Below are 22,048 nucleotides of genomic sequence, written 5' to 3'. Positions count from 1 at the left end.
ATTAGCAACAATAATAATAATATGTTAATAGCAGTTAACACACACACAGTGTTGACTATATGCCAAGCATTATTCTAAGAACTATGTGTACTTAAATGATCATGCAATTTAAGTCCAGGGTCTCAAATATTTTCAAAGCCTTCATGGAAAGTGTCAATAAATTTTATCTACCATTTACCACCTTTTAGTCTGAATAGCTGTTCTAGGTCTTTCTCTTATTTCACTTCCTCCTCCCCAACATTTTGCCACATAGTCCTTCGACAATTTCCATATGCTTTCCTTTAAAATAGTGATTTATTTTCCGTACCCATTTCTTCAAGAGATATAACAAAAGGCTGTATAGATTTAACAAATTTCTCTAAGGATCTGGAATACATGGAAGACAGCTGAGAAGAGAAAAAAGAGGAGGGGTGGGGAGGGGAAGGGAGGAGAGAACTGATCAGATATCACTGCTCCCAACTCCATTAGTTAAAATATATGATAAAGAGTACTTACTAGATCTCTCTGTTCTATGCTGGCAAGACACATCTCATTCATTTCAGCTTTGGGGGTTTAATTTGCAGGTGATATGTGAATAAACTGAAACTTAAGGATTATGACTGATTATTTCATGTCACGTTAGGCAGGAGAAACAAACAAAACAAAACAAAACAAGATTGTAGCAAGGATGCGGGGTATTGAGCCCACCTTGTCTATTGAATTCAGTAAAATATTCCAGTCTTGTGAGGGAATGTGCTGCTTAGAATATAGGGGAGAACATTCAGTTGTACTGATTGGAATATCCTGTTAGGTGATGCACAGCCAACACATAGTTACCCTGGAAATCTTACATTTTGGGAAGGAGGCTAAGAAAAGGTTATACCTGTTAGTACATCATATGCTGTGATTCACAGCCATTCACAGGAGTTGTACTAAATTTAAGAAGGATAGACATGAACATATGAGCATGAGAAATTTGAATCAAGTGTCTTGATGAAAAATATGAATAGTTTGTGACCTCTGGCTCCTTTATTTCTCATCCAAGAAAATTTCTTGATTCAATCTGTAGACTACAGACTATTGCTCGCCCACTCCTTCAAAAGGAGTTATCTTAACAGGAATATACACCTTTTAACTATGTCTTTAATTAGTCATCTTAAACACAAATACACCTGTTCAAACTATTTTGCTTCACAGCTTAGATTATTCCATACCATTTCTTGAGCCTATAAATACACAGTACCCTAAGAAAAAGAACATATTTTGAAGCACTAAATAGGTGCTGATCATTTTATTGACGTGGACTAATTTGTGAATATTATGGCAACCTGGTGTTTTATTCTGCAGAGACCTATTCAATGGTGAACAGGTAAACTAACTGTTAGAAAAGAAAAGGAAAGAAAAGAAAAGGAAAGGAAAGAAAAGAAAAAAGAAAAGGAAAGAAAAGAAAAAAAAGAAAACGAAAGGAAAGGAAAGGAAAGAAAAGAAAAGAAAAGAAAAGAAAAGAAAAGAAAAGAAAAGAGGAAAAGCAGGACTAATTTTAGAGAAATTCAGGTGTTTTGTGTAAATCTGATGAAACTGTAATCCAAAGCGTAAAAGGACGATTATTTAAAATGTTATATTGACTATCAAATTTTAGTGGAGTTTATAATCTTTCACTTCAGATAAAAACAAAATTTTGAAACATGAAACATAAAAAAATTCTGATGGGTTTCCTAACTGTTTAGAATTCTTAAATTCTTCACAAAAAAGAATCAGAAGTAACTATTTTTGACCGCTGTGGTTTACAATCCCTGTAATTCAAGGGCAGCAACTGGACTGATATACGATCCAAGTCAGCCTGTGCAGGATAGGTTTCAATAAAGATTTGTGGATTTATGTTTAAGGAAAGTGTAGCATTTTTTATGGAGTTAAAACTTCAGATAAAGGTAGAGTTTATAAATATAAAAAATAAAATTCAAAGTGATTTTTTGGGAAATGATGGGATTAAATTAAGATGCTTACTGGTAATAGAAGTATATGAATAGTGTTTTTAAAAAACTTAAACTAGTTAGCATACCAACTGGAAACTGCAACCTCGTTATGAAAATCTGCTTTGTTCATTCATTGGGCTTACTTATTTATCTATTTATAATCTTTGCTCTTTCAATTTTTTTTTAAACAGTAATTGAGAAATACCTTTGTCTCAATGTATATTTTAGGTTAGATTTAATTCACTGCCAAGTCTTTGAAATTTGGGGCAGACTTTCTTTGTAGTCATATAGCCTGGACTTCCAAAAGAAGGTAGAATCATGAATATTGTCATTTTAAGAGATTAATTTTGATTCATTCTCACAGATCTTTGAGGAACATTAAAAAAAATATATATGTATATATTTTAATGCATTCATTCATTCAAAAAACTTAGGAAGTGTGTTCTAGATTAAGCTTCTATGTCTCTTTTTGTGAGAGATCAAAGGCTTGGTAATCCCTACCTTAGAGGAATTTATTTAAATCAAAAAATATGGTGTGGATGGAGCGATCTTGCTGAATTTTAATGAGTTCAAAATACTTTAATGAAGCATGAATTTGTGATACGATCAAATTAATACTTACTGGAAAGAAAATGGAATACATTTAAGATGCTAAAATTTGTATGTACCCAAAGCATTAGAATTGTTGATAACTCTGGAAGCTTGACAGGTGGGTATTTCAAAGTTGACCTCAGCTGAAAGAAACATAAGCCTCTAAATAAAAGTCCTTTTGCATGTTTCTATAATTAAAAATTAAATTAAATTAGGTTAAATTATATCAAAATATTTCCTTTAAGAATTTAGATTCATGTCTTTTAAAGATATAAAAAAAAATTCAAGGATACAGAAGGTTTTCTTTGATCAGATAATAAAAATGGTGTTCCGCTTTGTACATATTAAATACACCAAGTAAAAGAGAGCTATGTACTTGAATTTGAGCGTTACTGAATTAGCTGGCCTGTCTCCATATTATTAAAATTTATTTATTCATTACAAAAATTTTATTGAATTTTATGATAAAGCTTTTCTCAGTTTTTTATTTATTGATAACCTCAGAAGCATCAGTTGTGATTCTAGGCACGATAAGAGAAAACAGATAACTAATAAAACATACTATATGAATCAATTCCATTTGTTTTCATTCTGAAAACATATTTACTCTGTTAAGGAGCTAGTGTATTAAAAAAATATATTTACACAGAATCTAGCTATCTGAAGAAAGAAACTTTGGTGTAGGGGAAAGAGAACTAGGGTCAGTATTAGAATTGATCTAAATGCATAATTGTGTTCTGCTGTTACTAGCTATGCATGTCAGGAATGATTATACCTCCCTTAGAGTCTTAGTTTCACCTGGAATACTTTGGTTACAAATTAGGAAATTAGTTTTAGTCTGTCTTAAGCACTCAAGAGACCAAGAAGTCAGTTTAAATGGGAGGAAGGCTAAGGGAAACAGGAAGCATTGTATAGCAAGAATCATAACAAATGTCAGTGATACTTTGGTTTGCAATCTGGCACTGCCACTGCAGAGATTGATTATCGCATCTCCCCATATTCTTGCACAAGACTTGGAGTTACCAGAGAACTCATATGATTTGCCAACCTTGATCATGAGAGTAACGAATCTCTGCACTACTTTCCACCAAGATGACATAAACTGGAGTTTCCCAAAAGGGAGATCAGAGAGCTCCCAGGAAGGATGGAGATCAGGGTTGAGTTTTCTAATTGGGAAAATTATTAGCAATAATTAGCTAAAAGCATTATGAATAATAGTAAAAGGAAATGTACTAGTGTAGAATATGACATATACTGTGGTTGAATCTTTATCAGTTAATGGAAAAATGGAGAGAATGTTTAAATCTGATAGCAAAGACACACTTTATGCAAGGACCATATGGAAGACAAAAAATTGAATGAATAACATGTGCTAGAGTTTGATCTTCTCTCTGGTATGTAGGCTCTACTTTAAATCAAAAGATGATGCAAATCCAGGGGGATTTGATTATCACAGCATAATATGCTAGATCTGAAGATTTTGTGTCAAGCTATTATTCATGAGGCTTTTTCCTAGCAAAGCTGACTTGAGTGCCTCCCTTCATCAAATGGAAAGAGGATGTCAAAAGCACATAAGGTCACCATTACAAAAAGAGATTCTACTGGCATATGCAAAGTCTTTTTGCTTGGCAACGGCAAAATATATAATCCTGTGACAGAGAAAGGAAATCTACTTGTTTGTCTCAAAGCTTATATTTATATGGTCACAGCTTGACTCTGAAGTCATTCCTTGAGCTCATTTGAAATCTCAAGTAGGAATAAATGTCATCCAATGCTGAAATATTATAAAAGCAATTCAATTCAATGTTTATTTATAAATATGACAGGCAGGAAACTCATATACCTTGTCTACAGAATTCTCAAAGATGTAGTCATTTCAACCGTAATATATTACCATTTATTTATTTATTTATTTATTTATTTATTTTGAATTTTTTTTCAACTTTTTTTTATTTATTTTTGGGACAGAGAGAGACAGAGCATGAACCCGGGAGGGGCAGAGAGAGAGGGAGACACAGAATCGGAAACAGGCTCCAGGCTCCGAGCCATCAGCCCAGAGCCTGACGCGGGGCTCGAACTCACAGACCGTGAGATCGTGACCTGGCTGAAGTCGGACGCTTAACCGACTGCGCCACCCAGGCGCCCCTATTACCATTTATTTAAATTACTACAATGGAGGTAATATGTAGTAAGATGTTCAGATAATGTTTTATAGATTATCTAATTGAAAGACTTCAGGTTAAATCTCAAAAAAATGCATTCAAAGTCTTTATTTAATTCTAATATGAAAATTACAAGTTAGATAATATGTTCTTTTCAAATATAACTATGATCCAGAAATCTTTCATTAGTAAATTTCTAGCTCATTTTCCAGACGATAGCATAATGGGGACACAATGAGACTTGTGTTGCATAATGCCTTGATATCAGGTTACATAAGAGTCATTTGTATTGATAAGTACGGAGGTAACATTTAGTTTAAGAACATTGCTGGGGCGCCTGGGTGGCTCCGTCGGTTAAGCATCTGATTTCAACTCAGGTCATGATCTCACAGTCTGTGAGTTTGAGCCCCTTTTTGGGCTCTGTGCTCGCAGCTCAGAGCCTGGAGCCTGTTTCAGATTCTGTGTCTCCCTCTCTCTCTGACCCTCCCCTGTTCATGCTCTGTCTCTCTCTGTCTCAAAAATAAACGTTAAAAAAAATTTTTTTAATTAAAAAAAAAAGAATATTGTTAATACTCCTCTCTGTTGTACCTTGGCGCTGGTAGCTTTAGTAGAAATAGAACCAAATGCTAATGATTTGACCATTAAGTAGGAGTTGTGAAGGTATGAAGCTGGCAAATAATTTAGCTGGCAATAAGTATCTAGGGACATTATTTATCTTAAGATGCCCCTAATAAGTTAAATAGAAAAGTAAAATGTTTGGATCTGTTGGGGAAAAAAAAACAATAAAATTGAATAAAAGTTTAAAGGAATGTTTTTTGAGTTGTATATATTTAGCTGTTTCACTTCTGATTGAATTATGAAGAAGATAAATCAAGAAGCATTTTTATTTGAATTCCAAATTGTTCAAGGGTCCTTCTTTGCTTTAACCCGTAAGTTAATAGCATTATATGAACAAAGCTACCACTGACTAATGCTGGGCTCAAAAACACATAAAATGCATTCGTGTCTATAAAATGTAAGCCTAGTTTCATTTACTAACAACCACAAATGATAAATGATCAAAGCACAGTAAATTAAAAAAATAATAAGCTTTGTGGCTTGAGGTATAGAAGAAGAGTAGATTCTTGAAGCTTCTAATTGTCTTAGAATGTCTTAGAATTGCTTGAATGTCTGATGCATTCACCTTGGCATTGAGTCTTTGGTATGACCCTGTGGAGGCCAAGGGCAGGCCACCCAAAATGTGCCACTTTGGCATATTGATCATTTTAAACACAAATTACTTAAGAGATAAGCTGTGTAAGAAGGATGCTCAGATCCTCCTCTGTCCCTCTGGAAGCACAAAATAAATCTCCCAAATGAAAGATACCTTCTCTTTACCAGGAGATAAAACACATCCTTATAACCGGATATAGGAAATTTGGATCTGAGAATGCTGTACAAAAACCCTTACTTTTTACTCATTTACTACCCAAGCCCATATTCTGTATAGAATTCCTTACTAACTATAGCTCCCAAAGGTAAATCTTCTTTGTCCTGTCAATTACTCATTGATTTATTGTCTCTTTGTCTGAAAAATACAAAAACTGTGGCTGCCTTTGTCTTTTCTTTAGATCTCAGTTTCATCATTGGGCCTCCAATGCACACAAAATAAACCTTTTTCTTCTTCTTCTTCTTCTTCTTAACGTATCTCATGTAAATCTAATTCTTAGTCTACCTAGAAGGAAGACTAACTCAGTTTTTGGAGGGAGCTTATTACCAATTTTAATAAATATTCCTAAAACAATATTAAGACTTTAGACTGAAGGATAAATCAATCAACAGTTAATATAGGTTACCTAACTTGTGGCCAATACTTTGCAAGATATTTTGTGAGTAAAAGAAAAGATAAATGCCTTTTTCAAATTATGTTTTTTTTTTTTTAAGCATACATCTATTTGCTTTCCTTTCTTCAACATTCAGTTTGGTTATATATTGGTTATAATCAGTTTGGTTTACATATTGACTGATTATAATTGCATCCTTAAATATATATATTTGCAAGGCTAAATTAAAGAAGTTCGGCATTCATGTGGCTTATAAAAGGCCAATTAACTACTACAGCAGGAGACAACAAAGAAACTTTATTGTTCTTCTATTGATACCCTAATTTCAAGACATTACTTCATAATCTTGTCTTCTTTTAATAGTTGTACCCATATAAGGACTCTTTGACAGAAAATCACATCTGAGGTGAATATTTTCAAATTTAAAATTTAATTATAGGCTTCTGAAAGTTTTAAATTAATTACTTATAATTATGAAATAAACTTCTTAATGATAGAAGTAGTTAACAAACTTTTTTCTGTTTTGTTAAGGCAGCTACTAGTTATTCATACTTGTTGTAGACATCACTTGGTACTAATATTCTCCTTATGCTCTGTGAAAAAAATACATATATATACACATATATATTCATTTATTTTTTTATTAAGGATCTAAAAGTAATTGGCACTTATTAAAAGTCAGACAGTCTAAAATTGTGATATAATTTGTTTATTTTTCTAGTTCATATGTGTTTTAAATGGTGTCAAGACAAGCCAATTTAAGTCAGTATTCTTAAATCAGAGAAAAATCATCAGTTTAATCAGATAATCATCCATCAGTTAAATGAAGCATTCATTCAAAATTTATTAAATGCTACATACACACAAAAAATGTGCATCTACCTAATTGTTCTATAGGACTAAGTGAAATATCTTTTACTTTGAAGATAAGTGAGACACACAGGAATGTAAAACAAATTATATTGTTACTTAAAAAATAATTCATTTCATAACTGAAATATGCACTTTCAGGATTACTGTTGAAGGTTAAGTTTTATCAGAGAAATAAACAAAGGTAAATTCATAAATTTCTTCTTGAGAAAAGGAAATACAGTTAGGTACCTAGACTACTTCTGCAAAATCAAAATAGTACAGTCTAGGGAAATTATTGTCTTGATAACATTTATGGGAAACACCCACCACCTTCCATTTGCTTAAATTATGCAGATAAACTATGGAAGAATCCTAGATTTGCTGAAATCCTCTTCTTTGTTGAATATACATCTATCAGTATGCTGACACATGCGAAGACTTTTGACTTCAGTTGTACCGAAACAAAAATGTGCAGTTATAATAAATAATCCCTCCCTGATGCGTAAGGCTAAGCAGTCAAGTGCATTGGCAGTGTGAGGTGCATCAGACATGAGAAATGCCAAAATGGAATACAGGAAAGGAAAACAAACAAGCACAATGAAATGCAGGAAAGGAAAACAAACTAGTACAACAGCATGAATCAAAGTGATAACAGTGAGTAGGGTGGAGATGTCCCCAAGTACTAAATAACCAGTTTCTTAGGCCTCCGCTGAGGAATCTTCTCAGAGTAATATTTTATGTGAGCCCAAATTGCCAATGAAATGTTAGGTCCAAGAGTTTTCCTTCCTCTTTTTGGATCCCTATTCCAGTTCTTATTAATAATGTAAATAATAGCAAGCTTTTTGTCTATGGTTGGCTAGTACTTTTGTGTATCATTTCAATTCATCTAGTATCACTGTATCATATATGCTGTTATTACACTTATTGTATAGATGAAGAAACTTAAAGTTAGAAATATTTAGTAATATATCCAAAGTCCCAAAGCAGCTAAATTGCAGAGATGGAATTCAAACCCAAATATGAATGGCTTCAGGACTTGTGCTTTAAAATGCTCATATGCTTCCTACTTTGACAAAGAGAAAGTTCCTTTTCTCTCTCAGTCTCAGGTACAGTTCACTTAAACTAGTATAAGAAGGAAGACTTTCAGAGCGCAGCATGAAATTCACTCCTGATGACGATCTTAATTTGGAACATGGCAAACATTTTGTGCATTTTGTGAAAATTATACATAATTTAAAATTAGAAGTTCAAGGTTTGTGTCTCTAATGTGTGCTAATAATATTGTTTGGGGGCAAATTTCTTGGTATTCTAAAGCCTGAATTTTCACATCTATAGTATAAAAATGATACTCACCTTAAAAGGTAGCATTCAAGGGGCACCTGGGTGGCTCAGTTGGTTAATCCTCCCACTTTGGCTCAGGTCATAATCTCGCGGTTCTGAGTTGGAGCCCAGAGTTGGGCTCTGTCCTGACAGCTCAGAGTCTGGGATGTGCTTCACATCCTGTGTCTCCTCTCTCTGCTCCTCCCCCAGTCACATTCTGTCAAAATAAACAAACATTCATTTCTCTCTCAAAAATAAACAAACATTAAAAAAATTTTGAAAAATGCCACATTCAAAAGTAGTATTAAATAAAATAGAGTATGAAAAAAATCATTATATACCTGTAAGTTATTTGATATAAGCTGTCAAGTAGCCCATTGTCTACAATTACCTGGACCTTTCTCCATATACACGGTAAAAAGGGAAATTGATTCAATTAGTGTAGTTTTAACAGAAGGCAAATTGGTTGCATCTTATATGCCCTGATTTTGGAGAAGTTCTAAACAGCTTATCATTTAAAAAATAGAAGAGAAAATTCCCAATGAGATAAGTCATATTAATAAATCCATTTGAAACTTTAAATTATTTGGCTCAAGATAAGTGAAATACAGTTCCTTAATATAATTAATCCTGCACTTATATTTCCCAGACCTATAATGATACTGATCTGTTGCCATTTCCTCACTGACTGCATATCTTCCTTTGTGAAGTGTGTTTTGTGCCAATTTTTATTGAGTTGTTTATGTATTTTTTTTTGTTTGTTTTCTTTTGACGTTTATTTTTGAGAGAAAGAGACAGAGTGGGAACGGGGGAGGGGCAGAGAGAGAGAAGGAGACACAGAGTCCGAAGCAGGCTCCAGGCTCCGAGCTGTCAGCACAGAGTCTGACGTGGGGCTCAACCCCCTAACTGCGGGATCATGACCTGAGCTCAAGTTGGACGCTCAACAGACTGAGCCACCCAGGAGCCCCAAAGTTGTTTATGTATTTGTATTGATTTGTGGTTTCTGTATATATATAACAAATACAGATTTTTATCGTATATAAATAATTATCATTTATCATATATAAATTATTTTAAAATAGATCTTTTATAATGTATATATGATTGCTGGTATGAAGGCCATCTTTTTTCTTTGTTTTTTTTTGTCAGATATATGTAGTATAGATACTTTTCTCTCAGTCTGTCAGTCTTTTTAAAGATGTCTTTGATAAAAGTTCTTAATGTGTTATAATCAATTACTTATTTTTTCTTTCATCATTTGTGCTTTTGTGTTTTTAGAAGTCTTTGCCTATCTATAGACCCTAAAGATAGTTGTCTTTTAGAAGCTTTATAAATCTAATTTTTTACATTTAGGTCTATGATTCATCTCATAGGTGTTTTTGTGGATGGTGTGAGAAAGTGTTCAGGTTTATTTTATTTTTTTCCATAAATACAACTAGTTAGTCCAGAGCCATTTAAAGTGCACTCTCTTCTCTTGGGCCAGGCTGATCCCTCTGTCTACAGCTGGCTCGCTCCTCTGTGAATGTGCCCACTCAATAAATGCCCCCCAGAGGTGACGGATCTCTGTTCCCCCAGGAAGAGATTATTGCTCTCGGCAGTTTAGTGTCCTTAGACAATAGCTCTCTGAAGTCTTTAAAACAATGACATTTTATTTAACTGTTTTTGATTGTTTTGTTGGTTTTTACAGAGGAATTAATCTTTAAATATGCATCGCTGCATTTTTTTCACTTTTATTTTTAGTATTTTCACAGTGTTGCAGATAAACACATAAAAAGGTGTGTCAGGGTGTCTGTTCCACCATATCACTGGAAACAAAAGGCCATCTCATTCTCTCTAACATCATGATTATTTGAGCTCTTGCTCAGAACCCCATGCTCCGATCTTGAAAACTGAGACCTTCAATAAATGACTAAACAGCACTTGAAATATCGAGACATTGGTGATTTACAGATCATAATAGTCTGAATTCCTAGCCACCTGAAATTCTGTATTTTATCTTGTGGGGGACACAAAATTATTCATATGTTTTACCCCTAGGGAAACTAACCCAAGTCATAGCTTGAAGCTATTGATGGTTATACATAGTTTCAGAATTACCTTCCATCTAATTTTCCAGAAAGGTAAAAACAAAGTATTATTCAGTGAGCTAAATTGGCAGCAGGGAGACAACTTTTTAATCTGGTTGCCATGGTAATTCCATCCCTGTATACAATTCCCACTCAACTTGGCTTGATGGCATTTGGGCTGAGTAATGAAATGGAAGGAAAGGACTGATGATTTTACTTTGAAAATATCCACAGTGAGAAGCGTGCATTTTCATTCCTTCCTTCTAGTCTCCCCTCATTTTTACCTTTCTCCAAATACTACTATTTCATCAACTATGATAACAATTTGAGTGGATGCATCAATTTCAATGCTTTCACATTAAGACTAATTGCAGGTCAGGAGAATATACTGACAGGGTTAAATTCCTGGACACTGATCATTTATGGGCCACATCTAGTAGGTTGTCCACATCTTTCCACTTTGAGCTAATTATGGTCAATTATACTATGTAAGGACTGTATTTCATGTCAGAATTAGAATGTTCACCTGATCCTCTCCACCCTGAGTATATGAGCTCACGTATTTGATGTGAATACTTAAAATGAATCCTTTCAGTTTTTTTCCCCAGAGAATCAGAATAACCTTTGGGGAAAAGATATATGTGTGTGCATATACATATACATGCATATATATACACACATTATATATACACATTTTATATATAGATGAATTTCTGTGTGTATGTACATATATGTATACATACATATACATATATATATAAATGTGTGTGTGTGTGTGTATATATATATATATATATATATAGACACATATATATAAAATTGCCTCTCCAGAAGTGAAGTGCTGTGATATGTATTAGAGAAATATGCTACAGATGGTTATTGTTTGTATTGAAATATGAGGAAACCAAATGATCACCCAAACACAGTTCAAAAGATACTGAAATACAAATTCAGGTTACAATCTGTGCATGCCCTTTGGCGTGGTCTTTCCCTCCCAGTACACGTTCTTCTTTCTCATATAGAAAAGTAGGAATTTCACACATGCCTTATGATGTTGATGTAAGGCTCAACTGAAACATGTCTGTAAAACATAACAAATTCAGCAAATGCGCTTATTGTAGATGACTACTATGTTGTGCACAACTGTATTTTTTGCAGCTCCTCACATTCAAATCCCCAAACACTCTGTGTAGAAGATTTCTCAGTGTAATTGAGTAAGTAGGTGAGAAAGAAGGCTTGTGCCAAGGCCAAGTCTAACATACACCAAAGGAAATGATTCTCTTCAAAAATATGTTCTGAGAGGGTGCCACTTATGTGGTTCCCACACTCAGCATTCTAGGCTTCACTAAAATTGTCAGTCTGGATTCACTCCAGCTAGCTATATTTTACTGACTAGAAAATTTCTTTAATTGTAACCATATATGGTAACCAAAAACTTGACTGATGACAACTAAATCCATATCAAGGAGTGAGAATCACCCAAATGTAATTCTAGAATTGATTCTAAATGTATTAAACAAATTGTAAACATCAGATGACTTCCAACATAAAGTTCTAGTCCCTTTTCCTTAATGAATCGATAGAACATCACCAGAGTTGTTAAAGGGAGATTTTGAGGCAGTATATGTTGCTTTTCTGATTCAGTTTCCATTTTTTCCAGCTTCCACTGATTTCTCTTCCAGATTGTTCTTGTACCATTTAGTCCACACTGGAACAGATTGTTCTCTCATCTCAAGGCCCTTATTCTATTTGAGGAAGGCTTTCACTCTTTTATTTATTGTGAATTCCTATGAAGATCTCTTCTCTTCAATGTGCTCTACAAAATGTCCACTGGTTATTTGCTAAATCTGGGAGGAGATTTTTCTGTTCTTCCAGTGTTCAATGCTGCATATTACTTCCCTTTCTGTGTTATGTTTAGATACAATATATTGTTCCTTGTGTCTAGAAAAGTCACCTGCTTATTTGAATCTAAGATGAAAAATTATCCCTTGCATTTTTTTTTAGCACCAAAGTGGTATTTCTTGATAACAATATGTCTTGCTTTGATTTGCAATTTAGTACTTTATGCCCACCATGGTGTGAGGTACATCATGTACCTAGAAGCATGTTGAAGAATGAATGGACCCACTATTCAGATGGTCAGTTAAAGAGTCAAAAATCAGCACAGGTGTCTCTCTCAGCATTCTCTTCTTTCTCCCATTCTTAAATTTTGTTTCTCTACCTTTAGCACTATTTCTCTACAAATTCTTTCCTTGCAACTCTTAGAATTATAAATAATACATCAAGGTAACCTGTTGTTTTTCCATTTATGTTTCTGATTTCTACTTTTCAGCTCAAGTGGAGTCCATTGGATGTGTCCACAATAACCCCTCATGAAGTTTGCAAACATATTCAATATGTGCTTTAACCCTGCACATACACCTCCGCGTTCCCTGCTTTGGCTACCCAGCTCCTCAGCAACCTTGACTCTAGAACTTAATCAACTTTCATTTTTCTCCATGCCACTATTTATTTGGTATGCAGTTCTACTGCAAAACTATTTATTCTCTCAATTTCTTCCTTTCCGTGCTGTTGCCACTTTCTTCTAGATCCTCGTAACTATTGGCTTGGACTCTTTCATTTCTCCCTAACCTGTCGCCTTGCTTCTGAAACATTTTTATTTTTATCTCATATTATATGATTCTATACAGTTAAATTCCAAAATACTATGATTACATTTCACTCTTTCTGAAAAATATTCAGTGGCTTGCCATTACCCATAGCAGGAGACAGCAAAAGATTTCTTTAAAGTTCCAGATAGTATTTTAACTTTTGCATTAGATATCTGATCTCTGTTATAACTGTTCAAATCTACCATTGGAGTACAAAGGCAGCCATAGATATCTAAATTAATGGGCATGCATATATTACAATAAAACTATATTCACAAAACCAAGAAAGGCATATTTGACCTGTGAGCAAGGTTGCTGACCTCTGCTATAGCATTAGTTTTCAAATATTTTTCTGACCAAAATATCCTAAAGTAACCTACCATGAGCTAGACATTAAACAAATCTTGTTATGTTTTCATATTTAATGCATATTGAAATCCCCATTGTATTTCTCTCCAATATACATTTTAAATTAATTGCTATGAAGTAAAATTGATGATTTAGGCATATGTGGAATATATAGCATTTGGTTCCTCTTATACCCCCAAAATTCTGGGATACAGGTACTCCATTTTGAGAAGCATTGGCCTGAAGGATTAAAGCCTGATTTTTATACTGTCTTTCAATAGCATTCATACTTTTTTCTACAACAAAGTCTTCTAAATATCTCCCTTTCTGTTCTAGTTCGCCCATGTGACCTTCAGGTATCCTCTTTGCTCTTTCTGGATCATCTCCGTAACACCTTTACACTAACATCTTTGATGTCTCTTTCCGCAAGCTCTCTCTGAATCACCCAGCTGAGGTGGATTCATCCACATATAAAATCCCATGGACATTGCTTGTATTTCTCTTTTAATACATTATGCTATTGTCACTAATTAACATATAGCATCTCCTCAATTAGGACATATGATACAAAGGCAGGGCAGCATTTGTAGATAGTTCATTTTTACACCCCTCTCCTACCCAACCAGTGCTTTGTGCAGAATTAGGACTTCCTAACTATTTATTTTATAAGTGGAAGTAAATATGGTTTGTTCTGAACTGTGAGTTCCTTTTCCATCAATAGTGGGATTATCAAGTTGAAAGCCTGTTCACATGGGATCTTCATTTACAAAATATCCATGGGATGTTAGGCACTGTTCTAGACACTAGTTTCAATGGGTATGAACAGACTGATGAGCTATTTGCTTTCATAGATGACATTGTGATGACTGGGCTTGGCTGGGAAGAGAAAATCAGAGCTACACACATAACATCAGGCAGTTATATGTGTTATGAGGAGAGATAATTGATGCTATACTATAGACAGTGACTGGGTGGGGTATCTACTTTAGCCTGAATGATTCTGGAAGTCTTCTCTGAGGAAACAACAGTGGATCTAAGACCTGTTAAACAAGGAGAAATGAGATAGTCAAAATTTTGAGAAAGGAGGGTTCTAGGAAAAGAAAACATGTGAGAATGAGCAGGATGTGTCTGAGGAAAAGAAGACTAGTGTACCTCGAGGGTTATCAGGGAAGGACTATATATATATGTGTGTGTGTGTGTGTGTGTATATATACACACACACACACACACATACACACACACACACACACACATATTTTTTTTTTTCTGAAAAGAAAGAGATGCCACTGGGATTTCAGTAGATAGCATAGTAATAAGCATGGGTCAGTAGTCTAATAAAACATCAAGTTGGGTCAACAGAGAAGAAGCAGCAATTTTTTTCTTCTTCATGTGGTAGGTACACATCACTGGGAAGAACTTTAGGGAAAGGACTTGATTTGGGACTCAAATGGCTTTAGCTATAGGGAGAAGTGTAAGGCTTGGAATTAGGAAGAGACAGTATTTTGCATGCATAGTTATCTAAAGAGATGGATTAACAATCAATGGGCACCTTAGATTGTTACTCTCATAGGCTAGGTCACTCAAGAAAGCATTTTATGAATGAGCAAAGTTTCTTCAAATTCTCAGTAGGAACCAGTCTAGCTCTACTAGAGATTAGAGGGCCTGCTAGTTGTTTTGTTATTGTTGTTGTTTGTTTTGTTTTGTTTTGTTTCCCTCTTCGTCTTTAATGTTGGTGATTCAGCGTGATCCAAAGCTACCAAAGCTCCCTGTTGGTGTTCATCACACATCAAATAGTAATGAGAGGAGACTTGAAGGTGACATCTTTTTAATACAGTTCAAAGAGACAAGTTTGTTCTTGCAATAGCACACCATGAAACTTTAATAATTTAATAACTTTGTAAAGAAAGAATTTATCTCCAGAGTTCTATCTGCCTCTTTTCCTGACATCGCCTTTGGGACTTGCAGAAAATTTATGCTTATTTTAAAGTTAAAATGTGTTCCAGGATGATTCTATGCAGAGAATAGTAAAGGTATTTACTGTGATTCTCTGAAATGGAATGACTTCCAAGAAGGGAGTGAGAGGGTAGAGCTCATGGTAACCTTTGCCCTCCCAGAAATCTGTACACTTCTTCCTGCTTTTGAGGTCAGCACAAAAAATAAGGGCAATGACAAACTTTACTGTTATGAGTAACTAGGTCAAATGGGAGAATTAGTATCAATAACTTCTGTAGGAAAGCAGATTTCATCAAAATCTTACGACCTCAACCAGTGTAGAATTTATGAGATCTGATTATTTTGCTGCTGAAGACCATGCTTTTCTGGCCATGGTTGTCTAAACTAGGAGCTGGTAGAGCAAAATAAATCTTTCTGTGCTCTTGTTGGAGGAAAGGACATGCATTAGCATTTTGTTGTCATTGTTTAAGGAAATCATCATATCGATAAAAGGTTCTATACCAAAATTTTATTGTATTAATATAAAACTATGAAAGCTCAAATGTATGATTGAGATCTCTATATTTCCTATAAAGGGAAAGTAACGCCCTGGCTTTGTTTCCTGGAGCTTCCATGACTAGACATACGGCTCTAGGTCTAAAAATAAACACACATATATGTATATAACATATACTATATACATATTATATATAATATCTACACATAATGATTCAGTGTCTTATAGCAATAGCAATAAAATAAATGGATAAAGGTTTAGTGTATTAGTTTTTTTTTCTTCTTAAAAAACACTAAGTCTTTCTAAAGTAATGTGCACTATATTAGATGCCAAAATACCAAGATGTCTGAAAAATGGTTTCTGCCTTAAGGGATCTCATAGTTTAGCAAAATACAAAGTCTTATTAAAATCATAACATAGGGGCGCCTGGGTGGCGCAGTCAGTTAAGCGTCCGACTTCAGCCAGGTCACGATCTCGCGGTCCGGGAGTTCAAGCCCTGCGTCAGGCTCAGGGCTGATGGCTCGGAGCCTGGAGCCTGTTTCCGATTCTGTGTCTCCCTCTCTCTCTGCCCCTCCCCCGTTCATGCTCTGTCTCTCTCTGTCCCAAAATAAATAAAAAACGTTGAAAAAAAATTTAATAAAAAAAATCATAACATAGAATAAAATGGATTACGATGGATCTCTGAAGGAAGTGCCCTAGAAAGAAAAATAAACTTATTGGCAACTGGATCCATAGTTTTTTGTTTGTTTGTTTTTATGATTTGTGCCTTTTGTGTGTTATCTGAGGAATACTTGCCTAATCCAAAGTTTCAAGGACTTTTGCCTCTATTTTCTTCTAGAAGTTATATAGTTTTAGCTCTTAAATTTAGATACATGGCCCATCTCATTTTAACATGTATAATGTGAAGAAAAAGTCCAGGCTTCATTTTTGCATATGGATACACAATTATTTCAACATTATTTTCTAAGAAGACATTTTCCCCATTGAATTATCTTGGCACCTTTTGCAAAACCCAATTGACCATGCATGTAGGGAACTCAGTTTTTTAATACTTCTGTAGGTAGGGATGTTTAGTCTCTTCCAGGAAGCCACTTGAGTCTCCATTTGTCTGCTTGTCCACAGCCTGGATGGCATTTTTCTCATTTGGGATATGTGATAAAACATTTTATACCCGAGACATGCAAAGAGGCTTAATACCTGAGCAATGTAAGTTTGAGTATTTATTTGATCACAGCGGGGAGAAGGTTGGGGGCAGAGCAGGTAATTGTTTGTACTTTAAAGAATAATTGAATCTGTCACTATGATATCTTGGATTTCAAAGGTTAAAAGACCTTAAATTATGTTTGATCACCAAGCAAATTGTCACTTGTTCATCACCATAGGGTGCTGATATTGCTGGTTGGCCATCTGGCCCTTGTTTCTAATGCCAGGAAGCAAGCACTTGGCAGGGCTGAAACTAGGGGCATTTTACTTATAATAAAAGGCAAAGTGGGCATTCTTTCTCAGTTTGAAGCCATGAATTATATAGTTTAACTTCAGAACTCAGACTGGGAAAATAAGGAAATGTTTTATCTTTTTATGTCAACTTTGACTTCTCACTTGAGATACTTAAACCACTCAGAGCTTATATACTGAAATGCAAATTGAATTGGGGTCTGGTTTTTTTTTCTTTTATTTTTTTCCAATTTTTTTTTTAAGTTCTTCAAAGTTGTATATGCGTGGTATAAATTTCTTATTTGAATGCAAATGAAAATACACTCTATTATATCTAGAGGCATTACGTTTGTATCAAAGGGTTATTAAGGTATTATTTTCAAAACATTCTCACAGAAGAGTTCTGAAATTCCAGGTTAACTCAGTTGTTATTTAGTCCAAAAGTATTATTCAAGTCCTAATAATTCTGTTGCAAATTTGGATACTCTAACATTTTACTTTATATACTATAGGAGCCTAGTATCACAGAGGACAAGATCAGCAACTTAGAAAAAAAAAAAATGGAATTCACACTCTTGGTGGCTGTCACAAAAGTCAAAGCTGTCTTCAAAACCAACAATACGATTGTATCTATTTCTCTATAAAGAATTTTCCGGTGCTTTTTTGTTTGAAGTTGATTCATTTACTTGGAGAGAGAGAGAGTGGAATCCAGTGAGGGGAAGGGGAAGAGAGAGAGAGAGAGAGAGAGAGAGAGAGAGAGAGAGAGAGAGAAAGAAAGAGAAAGAATCCCAAGCAGGATCCATGCCTCCGTGCTGTCAGCACAGAGCCAAATGAGAGGCTCAAATTCACAACCATGAGATCATGACCTGAGCCAAAATCAAGAGCTTGACACTTAATGGAGTGAGCCACCCAGATGCCCCCCACCCCGTTTTTTTAAAGTTTATTTATTTGGGGGAGGGGGAGGGGCAGACAGAGAGCCCAGTATTTTTTTTAATTAAGTTATTTAAAAAAAATTTTTTTAATGTTTATTTATTTTTGAGACAGAGAGAGACAGAGCATGAATGGGGGAGGGCCAGAGAGAGGGAGACACAGAATCCAAAACAGGCTCCAGGCTCTGAGCTGTCAGCACAGAGCCCGGCGTGGGACTCGAACTCACTGACGGCGAGATCATGACCTGAGCTGAAGTCGGCCGCTTAACTGACTGAGCCACCCAGGTGCCCCAAGAGCCCAGTATTTTTAAGGAAAACTTAGATCCTTTGATAGTCTTCTTCTGTTAAAAAAACAAGCAAACGAAAGTTCTGGGTGTTCCCCACTGTCAGTGAAGTAAAATCTGAACTTCTGAGTTTGTCATTCAGATTTCTCTATGATCTGGCTCCACCATTGCCTGCAACCATTTTACTTTCTAAGTCTATCCTTTATATCCATTTGGATATATATAAACATTTTTTTAAACAAAATTTTCCATCTTAACAGACTTTTTAAATGTTTATCATTTTTGAGAAAGAGAGAGAGAGAGAACAAGAGAGAGAGAAGTGGGGAAGGTGCAGAGAGAGGGACAGAGGATCCGAAGCAAGCTCCGGGCTGACAGCAGAGAGCCCCATGCGGGCCTCAACCCTGCAAAGCATGAGATCGTGACCAGAGCCAAAGTCAGATGCTTAACTGACTGAGCCACCCAGGTGCCACAGGATATGCATATACTTTTGAATCCAGATTTTGAGAGCATGATCCATAGCTCATTTAGCTATGAATTACAACCCATCTCAGTATAGGTCACAATCCCTCTCTCAGAGTCTTTGTTATAGTAGGTACCAATTGCAAGTTGGCAGAAAAATGAAAAATATATATAATTTCATCATTTTCCAACTTGAAGAAATCCATGCTAGGGATGTTCTAGATACTTCAAACCGAACTCGTAAATCTCTCTAATTCCAGCTATCAATCATTTCTGAAACTGACAGCTTCCCATTTTAATAACTCAATATTAAGTTCCTCTAAGTGAAGTGTATGCATTTAATCAGCATCTGATATGAATAACATCTGGCATGACTTCATGAGTGATTCAATTTCACTGTTCAGGTTCAACACTCCAGAGCCTCACTACAATAAAAATCACTCTTGTAAAACACTTCACTAGGTCATGGTTGGTAACAGCATTTTCAATCAAGCTCACTCTGTCCAAAGTGCTCCTCTCCCTGAAGTATGTTCACCCAAACATATGTTATCCTCTTAAGCACCAATGTTAGAGTCAAATACAACTTTATAGATTATTTCAAGTGACATTTCTATGTTGCTATCGGAAAAAAGAATCTCATAGGAATCCTTTTTTTTTTTTTTTGCTATTTTTATACACACAGACCCTCAGTAATTACTCATCCAATAGCAGAGAGGATTGGAAGCATGACAAGTGCCAGTTATTGTCAAGTTAATCCATGTGCACTAGATTTCAATAACTGGAATGCATAATTAAATTTTAACTCTTTGCATCATTATTTGTAGTCTATATATTGTAGTCTAAGAGGTTTTTTTGTACAAGTATTTTTGGAATCAATTATCTTCAGAGAATTGAATACTGAACATTCTGAAAAAGTAAATGAGAATAGTGATGATATTAAGTATGTTATTATTTAAAATATTTGAAGAGAAGTTCTTTGTGTTAGAAAATATATCATAAACTAATGAAAATCACATGAAAGTTTTAGTATTCAGGAATATTCATAAGTGAAAGGTAATACATTGTTCATAGAGTATTTCTGATTCAGAGTGTAAAAAATAACTCTCTTCTTTGGAGATGAGAAAATCTTATTTTTGCTAAATAATCATAAATACAACTCTCAACCTTTGAATATTGAATCAGAAGTACTCTTCATGGGAGGAGGCAGAAGACTGGGGAAGAGATAGTAGGTGCTATTAGTGAAGTACGTAAACAAATAAGATGACTTCTGTAATAAGAAGCAGAGTAAGGAAAATAATAATTGTTTTCCTAATTAGAGACAAAGTGGACTATATGTGCAAAAGTAGACCCATAAGTGGGAAGGGATATAATTGCTTTACCCCATAGACTGATAAGGTATTGTGAGACCATTATGGGATACTGTATGTATTTAACATGGAATAATGAGACCTCTCTTGCACAGAAAAACAAAAAAAGAAAACACCTAAAAATATAAATATATAGAAAAATTCTACTCTAAAACAACTAGTTTTTTTCTAAATTATTAATATTTTATAAAGACTGTTTTTCAAACAAAACAAGTGATAATTATTACTGTTGACTAACACATAGTGGTAAACTTGGCATAACATTTTTATATCTTTTCTCATTTTTCTCACCCAAACTCTGTGAGTTGAATTTTATGAGCACTCCATTTTAAAGATGGGAGAAAAAAAACAACAAAATACCCTGACATGAGTTGAGGTTAGCTACAATCATAAGGCTTTAATTGGTGTTCCCATAATTTAATCCCAAATGTTTAAATTTCCTTGGCATTATAAAAATCATCTAAAGAATGGGAGGGAAGAAGAGAGGGAGAGAAAAAAAATTTAATAATAATATATATCTAATATATTAAATAATATATAAAAATATGTTAAATAATCTAATACATATTAAATAATACATATTAAATAACATATATTATTAAATATATTAAATAAATTATATTAAATAATATATATTATTAAATATATTAAATAAATTAATAACAAATTAAATTAATTAAATAATGTATAATTGTAATATATTAAATAATATGTATTTAATAATTATATAAATAATATATATATATGAATGGGGGTTACAAAAAAGAAATTTTCATTCTCTTTTTCCTTTTTTTCTGTTCTTGTCTTTGTATCAATTCTGTAAAATAAAAGAAAAAAACAAAAAGCCCCAGGAAATCTAATCAGCACCTCAGTACTAACTAATTTTGTTTACTAGAATAAGCCATAAAAATGCAAGTGCCTGCTTTTCTCATCCAGGTGGTCCTTGATGGGACTGGAAAAAGCCATAAACCATACAGATATAACCCTTCTTCTCTGTAGCCAAGATATTCTGGAGTTTATTTACAAGTCTAGAAACTGGAAAATTTAAGACTTCCGTTAGGCTACGTTTGGGGATATGGTTCTTACTAGCTAATTTAGCATTTTTATAGTCTCATTTGGAAGACACCTTAATTCAAATATATTTGTTGTTCTCAGAAAACATGTAAGCAATACCAAAGTTATGGAAAATAATAATCAGTTGGTAGCTCAGTTGATTGAGCATCCAATTCTTGATTTTGGCTCAGGTCATGATCCCAGCGTCATGAGACTGAGACCCATGGTAGGCTCTGCATCCGCTCTGAGCATGGAGCTTCCTTTGGATTTTCTCTCTCTCAAATTAATAATAATAATAATAATAATAA

This window comes from Prionailurus bengalensis, chromosome D1 (genome assembly GCF_016509475.1).
Source record: "Prionailurus bengalensis isolate Pbe53 chromosome D1, Fcat_Pben_1.1_paternal_pri, whole genome shotgun sequence".
Classification (NCBI taxonomy): Eukaryota; Metazoa; Chordata; class Mammalia; order Carnivora; family Felidae; genus Prionailurus; species Prionailurus bengalensis.
Note: the sequence above shows the minus strand (reverse complement) of the source record.